The sequence below is a fragment of the Vanellus vanellus genome, assembly GCF_965231255.1.
Source record: "Vanellus vanellus genome assembly, chromosome: 2".
Lineage (NCBI taxonomy): Eukaryota > Metazoa > Chordata > Aves > Charadriiformes > Charadriidae > Vanellus > Vanellus vanellus.
The window spans coordinates 56,760,546-56,770,047 of record NC_138906.1 but is presented as its reverse complement, the minus strand read 5'-3'; positions in this window follow the sequence as shown (position 1 = coordinate 56,770,047).

Below are 9,502 nucleotides of genomic sequence, written 5' to 3'. Positions count from 1 at the left end.
CCAGAAGAAACATTGCAAAGTGCTGCTTTGATCTAAAGGGCACAACAGCCACAGAGAATTGCCACCTTTGAGCTAGCAGCACTGCAGGGTGGGGGAGACAGACTAGGAGAGGGACCTCTATACCCTTTGCATACACCAAGCAGGGATGATAAGTGGGAACTGGCAGCATCTTCCTCCTGCTGGGAGGACAAGAGAACAGAAACTACAATTCCCTATAAAGCAGGACACTTCAACCAGCTGGAGAAAGGGGAAGCAGAAGACTCCAACCAGCTCTTGCAAGCATCCCTACTGGGGAACATGCCCCCACTAATGTTCCCACTCACCCGTGCCTTGATGCCTACAGATGGGCTGCAGCCCACCCTGTACCTCCATCTCCATCTACACCACAAGAAACCAGGGCTCCTACTTGTAGCACCTGCACCACAGCACCCACAGGTGCTGTGCAAGTCAGAAGGCTTGCTCTCTCACAAAATTGGTCCCCAGGGGTTCGTGTTTGAACTTGAGAAGCTTGATAAACACAGCAACATCACCTCTCAACTCTGTTAATTTTTAGAAGGGATGAGGCACGCTCTCAGTCATGCTCTTCCAGATCTAAGTCCTAAGGAGAAGGCATAATGTCTGTCCCCATCTTTCTAGAAGGTGTGGCACTCTCAGGAAAAGACTGAATTTAACTGAGGTAGAAAGGCAGGGGGGGTATGATAGCAACAATCACTCAGCAAAGCAGGGCAGCGCTCCATAAGATAGCTTTTAGTCTAGCTCAGGGGTCAAACTGGGGGGAGAAGATACTATAGCTATCTATAATGCTTTCATTGTATTTGTGCATCCTTTTGTGGCCACCTCATGTTGGTAGTCTCCTTGTACATAGGTATCAGTGCACAATGACAGTGGGAGGTTCAAGGTTTAATCCTGGACCTTTGTATAGGAGCTAGCTTGAAACGTGATCACTGAGGAGTGCCATATCTACAGCAAGAACAGCGTGTCTCGTACATAAACCCTGTGTGGCAGTGTCTTACAGCATACTTCTCTTTTCAGCTGTCATCAGTAATTGCTGCAGTGCCTGAAAGCCTGATAACATGTAAAGGAGATGATCTTGGACTTGTATGTAGGTACCTGAGTAGAAAGTAAACAGTCCAGTGGACTCACTCAGATTACAGAGAAAAACACGTATGGACCTAGGAATCCCAGGATAAGTATAAGGTATGTGTCAAAAAGCAGTATTTGTCTCCAAACAGATAGGTGTCAAGCTTATTACTTAAGGAAACTCAATGCAGCTGAAAGAGTTAAATATGTTTGCATTTCAGCTTTTACAAAGGAGGTGAAAGGGGATCAAGTAAATTGATGATGTAATTCCACACTTGTGGTAGATCACACTTTCCTAAAATTATTAGCTTGGCTTATGATATTAAATATTCATTTATTTTTAAAATTTACATTAGCAGTGACTATAGATATTATCATGAGCTCTACCTATGACCTGGTTTAAAAACATGTTTTCAGCATTTCTAGAGAGGTATTTTAGCTTACATATGCTTGAACAATGTATTGAAATGCTTTCTGCTGGGCAAGAACATGTACTATGGCCCACGTAAAGTAAGTAGGTTGCCTCAGTCAATAGCATGTGAATGGGTGTGTGCACATATGACACACCACAACTTGGTAGTGGTTAATATTTTCACAGTAATTTTCATAAATATTTGCCCCAATCCAGAGGTCATTGGAGTCTCTATGATCTTGATAGTGACTCCAGTGGTTTGATCATGTCCTGAACTAGCAGAAAAGTAAATTATTTGCTGACCCTCTTGTAGAGAACACTTCCAAAATAATGGAAGGAAACATGTCACTGCTTGCTTTGTCTGTACAATAGCTGTTCTGCAAATAAACAGAGGACTTGAAGTTTAGGTAGTCACAGTCCAGCATGGCTGATAAGCCTGAAATTCACTTTGACTTTTTAAACACAAAATAACCTTTTCCATTGTGCTCAAATGTATGTATTTAGGCAGATGAATTTGCATCATTTTTCCAGGATAGGGATAGTGCCAGATTTTCATAACAAGACAAATATTCCAAGACAACTAGTAGCCTTCATACCTACGTAAAATTGTAAAATTGACTAGATCATACATGAGAAACAGCAGCTTAAGCATTGTCAGAAAGCTCCTCAGATCAAGGTGTTATTCCAGTATTCAGAACCGTCGTATCAAATTACCATGCTCAACAGAAGAGTTAAGAGCATTGAATAATTAAAAATGTTCTAATTATAGCATTTCAGGCATATTAGATACACAAATGTTTAACTGGGTCAGTCCACAGGAAAAAAAATAACAGCAACTGGCCAAGCATTATCATCAGTAAAAAAAGAGAATAGGAATTACAGCATGAATCCTTCATGCCCACCTGCTCTAGATTACTCTCTGTGTGTTCAGCAAAAACTGCTGCTGAAAGAAACTTTGATGAGCACAGTTACAAAACAAGTTGTCCCCAGAGAAAATTTTCTCTTACTCTCAAATAATTGGAGGTTATATTATCCCCTTTTAAAGGGTTGAGACTGGTATGCTTCTTTAGGGACCTTTTGGGAAGTTCATTATTATTACTACTTTGCTTATTTTTTTCATGGTTTTCTGCATCTTGCTAAATTCCTTACTCCATAATATGCTTCACAATGCATGCCCTGGGTACATTGTGATTCTTATGAATATAACACTTCGTAATTTCATAGTTCTTCCATTTCTGATGATTTTTCCATTTCATGGAATGGTACTTTCTGAGAAAGAATGACAAAGAATGTTTTTTCTGAGAAAGGATCAATCTATTTTCCATTCACATTCTTGCATTAATTAATGTAAATTATTTGTTTCAGTGAAGATACTCTAGACTTAATGCAGAAGAAGGGAAAATTTGCATACTGTTGACACATTTTAATGATAGCAGTTTGGAACAGATTCCAGGAATTCCATATTCAGTGCAACATTGGTGTGGTTTTTTGTTTCTGGTTTCTTTTTAGGGATGCTTTTTTCTATTAATCTACACCAGTCTTGACTGTTTTTTCATCTAAAGAATAAAAATCAAAATAAAACACCACCAATATCTTCACTGGCCTGCTTCCAGCACTTTCTTGGAATTGCGTCTTTCCAGAAGCCCTCAGCTGAACTGTTGATCAGAGAAAACAGCAGCTACATAACAGCCCACAGTAAGTCTAAATACAAAATTGGGGCCTGGGGCAGTCAGTGAAAACCAGTGGTTCCAGTTAGAACTGCAGGATGCGTAAGAGGTATCACTGTGATTATCTGAATTGATGCCTCATCAGGAGATCAGAGGTAATACTGTGTTCTTTCACAAAGTGCCATGGGATTTTAGAGTGATCAGTAGTGACAGAGCTATAAAACCAGCATATAACTGGAATGTGAATCAGTGTTTATCACAAATGGTGAGCATTCAAACAATTCCTTTATCCATCCTAGGTACTCTTCCATCTAAGGTAGGCTAAACCCAGCGCTGCTTAGCTTTTATGAACCATAGCTTAGTCTGACACAATCTATAGTTTATGGCTTTACAACCCATAAATACTACAGTATGTTCTGTCATCTTTCCTTCACTCTCTACATCATTTCCACAGTTATGGAGTGTAAATGTTTTGTTCCTGAGAGTAACATCAGAATGTTGGTGTCTGCATTTTATTTCACTACAGCCATACAGACTGAACCAGTTTTACTTCACAACTTACTGAATAGCACTTCTGGCACTGCAGTCTGATGCACTTAACACTGGAAGGCTTTGACTGTTTCCTACTCCTTCACTGAAAGTGATTAAGATCCTTCAAAGCCAAAGGCTGTATAGACAGACATCAAAAAATACGTTCATAGCAAATGGCCATGAATGTAGAAATTCATTGACACTGACATGGCGTATCTTTTCTTCAGAGCACAGTCAAGATCTGGCTAACATTTGATTTCTGCTTGACATTAGCATTATAATCTCCAAGCAGTTCTTTTCTAAGTCATTTCCCAAAGGTATTAGAGACATGCAACCATGATTTAAATAACCTCAGGAATGAACATGGTAGGGCTGGCTTCACATGTACACATTTTCCCTTTACAAGGTTTCATAGGACACCATGACTGGTGTTCATAACTGAACATTTGCTGTTTATCCCACATCCCTCATCTTTCTAAGACTCTTCTGATCATTTTTATAACTAAAATGAAGTGTTGCACCATCATTCCTGTTCTTTACTGACATCAGTCAGCTGAAATCTATGGAACCCATCATTTAAGAGCTGCAACAGTCTTCTTCAAGACAGAGATAAAGTGAATGCAGCTGGCATATAATCTGCAGAATATGGCAGAATTAGTAATAATCATAATATGTTGAAAGTCCACATTGAAAATGTTACTGTTAGAAGCAGAGGAAGAATGGGAGCTAAGAGTTAGCTGAGGAGCTGAAAATCACAATAAGCATTGAGGAGGTAACTGAGATAGAGAAGAGGTGAAATAGAGAAAGAGAATAATTGTGCTTAAAGGAGCTTTCTATCAGGATGTGTCAAAGCTAACCACACAGGAGGCTAGCTAAATTACCTTGTTTTTCCAGATTGGGAAACAGAGAGATGGGGAGAGGAAGTGACTCCTGAAGTAGACCACAACCAGAGAACTAGAAACCAAGATACAGTTTACCTGACTCCACTATAACACATACCCATCAGAAATAAGAAGGAAGCTTTCAAAGAAAGAAAGAATGAAAGAGATAGAGAAACACAAGAGGAAAGTCTGCAAAAATACCTGTAAAAACCATGGAGTAAGTATGAAACCATATAAAGTATGAAAAACAGGAGCAATAGAAAAGGAAAGCTATGGAAAGCAAAAAAGATATAAAAAGAAGAATGACAGCTATAATTACATAGACAACTCTAAGATTAGAAAAAATATTCTTACAGTATTTTTGTGTTATTTTCATGACAGAAAAGTAAAATGACTTTAGGTCTGCTTATTATTTTAAACCAATATTGGTTTGGAGATGATTGTTAGGCTTAAGTGTTCTGATTGAATATATATCAGGATATGAGTTATATAATATGCAGACTAAAAAAAGAAACAGCACTCAGTGGCAAATACAGATTTCAGTAAAATAGCATGTGGGAAGGACATATTTTTCGGGAAAGACAATACCATAAAGGAGCTCAATCCCAACAAATGCCAGTTAAAGATGTTACACCAGTCAGTTCCATGTAGACAGTACTCCATCTAATCTAGATATTTTATATCATTCTATACTGGTTAAGCAATATGCTTTTCATATTTTACGTTTTAAACCCAAAGCTGATTAAATTATGAAGACTTGTTATAAATACATGCAATAAACATTGTATTATACATTTTAGTGCCAGCATATTTTTAGACATTTAGCAATTCCTTAACTATGTTCCTAATAATGTTTTTGTTTATTCTAATACCTCATAAACCCTTTTGTAACCCTCAAATCTCATATTTCCAGATTCCTAGACATCCACTAGAACAATGTAATTTCTCCTAGCTTGGTTGAATGACAAGATGAATGACTGCAAACTCATCATTACTCTTGGATTCATTGTTATTCAAGTCACTTCACTGCACTTTCTCTATAGGCACAAAGCATTTGCGGATGGATTATCTTTTCAAAATGGTAAGAAAGCTATGAGTGCTAAGTACCATGATTAGCTCAGATGAAGTACTGAGAATAATGTCATTTGGACAGCTAATAGAGCTAAGCAAATGCAACTATCTCATTACCCAATATCTTATTACACTACCTTGTTTTTAGGGAGTATGTATCTTTGCAAGTGTAGAGTGACATGTGTACCAGGTTTGGAGGCAGTCACAGATGATGGGAAGCTCCTCTGTCAGCTGACAGATTAAGATGTCCTTGCATTGGGCAAAAGTTGTAGGATCAACTGCCCACACAACCTTTGTGTGTGTGTGTGTGTGTGTTGATTTGTAGTGTTCAGAATCTGGACCGGATTGCTCTATTTTGAGAATAGCTGATGTTTATTTGTGCACATTGCAAAAATATTCCCTGGGTTGTACATGCTGCAAAAGCATAGAGAAAGAAGGACTATTCCTACCTCATAGAGCTTAATCTCTAAATATAAATGGCAGATTAAAGTTGGGGTGGAAGACGGACAGACAGCAGACTGACCAAGATCAGAGCAAATTAGTGAATCTGTGAGAGTATGCCGTGCTTTAACCCCAGCTGGCACCTGAACACCACACAGCCGCTTGCTCACTTCTCCCTAGTGAAATGAGGGAAAGAATAGGAAGGGTAGAAGCGAGAAAATTCATAGATTCTGATAAAGACAACTTAATAGGTAAAGCAAAAGCCACGCGTGCAAGCAAAGCAAAACAAGGAATTCACTCATTACTTCCCATTGGCAGGCAGGTGTTCAGCCATCTCCAGGAAAGCAGGGCTCCATCACGCGGAACGGTTACTTGGGAAGACAAAATACCATAACTCTGAACATCCCCCCCTTCCTTCTTCTTCCCCCAGCTTTTATTGCTGAGCATGATCTCATATGATGTGGAATATCCCTTTGGTCAGGTGGGGTCAGCTGTCCTGGCTGTGTCTCCTCCTGCCTTCTTGTGCACCCCAGCCCACTTGCTGGTGGAGTGGTGTGAGAAGCAGAGAAGACCTTGACGCTGTGTAAGCACTGCTCAGCAGTAACTAAAACATCCCTGTGTTATCAACGCTGTTTTCAGCACAAATCCAAAACATAGCCCCACAACAAGCTACTATGAAGAAAATTAGCTCTATCCCAGCCAAAACCAGCACAGCATAGAATTCAGTTTACCTGAATCCCAACACAGTAGGCTGTCCCCTAAGACCTGGAGTTGTACTGCCTAACAGCAGGCACCAAAATAAGCTTTGCCGCGTCGGATTCTCCTGCTAGTTTTTGGAGAGAAACACACACTCAGAGGGAGATTCAACCCCCCAGTACCTGCACCACCCTCTCAAGGCAGCCATCGCTCTCTGTTGTGTAAAGTGGGAGCTATGTAGCACGTCTGCCCTTGGGCATGTCAGTTATATGCCTCAAGCGTAGTGTGTCCCTAAAACTCAACTATCCCTTACACACACACAAAAGCATACAGAATTACAAACTTAGGAAGTATGAGTATGTTGGTAATTAGCCAAGCAATAGTTTACCATATTCGCTTCACTCATTTTTACTTATGATTTCTCACAATTGGTGTGGGTGAAAGCTTCTATCTCTTTCCTTTTATTGGGGGGGTTGTTTCTCCCCAGAATATACGGTGGATTTGAGCTGGGTGGTTTCTTTCCTTCAGTCCTGCTACTTAGAAACTCCATTAAATCACAAATACATTACATGTGTCCTTAGTTGTTGGTAATAAAATGTTGGCTAATAAATTCTAATACAGTTGTGCCGCCAGCATAAAAGAGAAGAAATTACCCATAATACCAGGAAATCCTACATCCCTGTATTGATTTCAGTTCAGCAATACTTCACAACACAAAAGCCCACACACCCACAGACCCAGCAGATGCCAGGCTAATCGATTCTGGGCTGAAGTAGGAGGGTGTCCTCAAAAACCAGTAAGTGGTTTTGTTTCCTTTCTATTTTGTCCCTTAGAAAAATGAAGTCTCTCTCACTCTGGAAGATTTATTGAGATCTTGAAGGAAGAATAGATGTTTTATGTATTATAAGGTGGTTTTCCAAAGAATGCGGTTCATTTGTTCATGTCAACAGAAATCTAAGATAAAACCACAGTGTTAAATTATGCATACTTTAGATTTATATTGTGTGCTATAAAATATGGGCTAAAGTAAAGGGAGCGAGTATTTTTTGTTCCCTGGGAAAGGAAGTTGCTCATCAATGTTTTTCCCAAAGATTTGGACATGTTTTGTCTGACATGTCCGCCGTATCTTTAGCTTTTTAAAATAAATGAAATTCTTGTATTAGTTGATTTCTTAGTTGTATTATGGTACATAATACAAATAGTACAAGCACACAATTGATTACATCTTGTTTAATTATACTTTGTAATTTTTCTCTGCAAGTATTTTATGCGCAGAGCTGTACTGGCACATATGCTAATACATAACAAAGGACAATCACTACGTACATCCTTAGGGCCACATTGCAAACGTGTCTATATTCACTGTCTGTATGGTTTTAGGTGCCTGCTGTAGCATTTGAACACCAGACAGCAGTGAGCAACTCAAACTTGCTGCTACCTTGGGCTGCCCAGCCCTAAGTTCCTATGCAGTCAATGGAGTGGAGTCATTGCAATACCTACGCTCCTCTGACCAGTTGCTCTCTTACACGGAGGAGCCAGAGTCATGTCCGAAAACATCACAGGTGCTACAGAGATGTTCTCACTATGGTCGCTTGCTAGCAATTGAATAAGTATTAATAGAATGCATTTTCATGGAAATATTTGTTACTTTGGGGCTAAAGAGCTCATTTTTTCCACTTCATTTAGGCAAGTTGCCAGGGGATGTTTCACAAACAGAGGATGAGGGGTACATTATAAACTGGTTTTTATTGCCTTATGATATGCAGCTTGGGCCGCGGGACAAAAATTCAAAGTAAAATGACCTTTGTTGTCTTAAACAAGATTGCTCTAAGGGGAGATCAAAATGACAAAGGCCACGACCATTAACAAGCAGCATGGTGAAAAACAGGCATTTCCATAGAGTGAAACAGTTGGTATCAAGGCGCTGTCAGCTACTATATATATATATTACAAGGGGAGGTTATTTTGGACTAGCTCTAGTCTGGTCCCACACAGGATGCCCATCAGCAGTGTAAGTGCCTGAGGCGAACTCCAGCAGTGCATCTCAGTGTCCCATCCTACACAAATCCAGTTTGTGTGTTCCAAGACCATTCTACAATGCAAATCAGAGTAAATCAGAACAATCAGAGGTTAGTTTCAGAGTGTGCTCCTGATCTGAACCATAACACTAAAGACAAAAAAAATGTCTTTGATGATACTTTTTAAGCATGATCTAAACTGCTATTAAAATCAATACAAAGCCTTGGCTGACTTCAGCAATGAAGCTTCCCTTCCACACAATGTGAAGGGAAGGGATACAGTTACTGGTCAAGAAAAGATGAAGAGAACAAGAGAGGGAGAACAAGAGTGACTGTATGTGCATTTTGTCAACCACCAGTGACACCTTTTCTGCAACTAATGATTTTTAAAAGTGTGTAATTTCAGGGCATGACTGAATGCAGATGTTGAAGACAAGGCATAATCTTTTTGGCTTCTCTGTGCACGAGGAAGTATTGAATAGCTGCAGACCACAGCATTTATGATACCTTAACTATGACTCAGCCACTCTTCCAACAGAAAGGTTCTGGAGTACATATTAAGAAGTAATACACTATACGGATACTCAAAGGGCTGCAGAAATTGGGCCAGGATTTCTTGAAGACCTGTGAATCAATACGCCTACAGGGTCATGCTAAGATTCTTCCAACGTTTTCGTGGTCTCATGAAAAGGCTAATCACAGCTA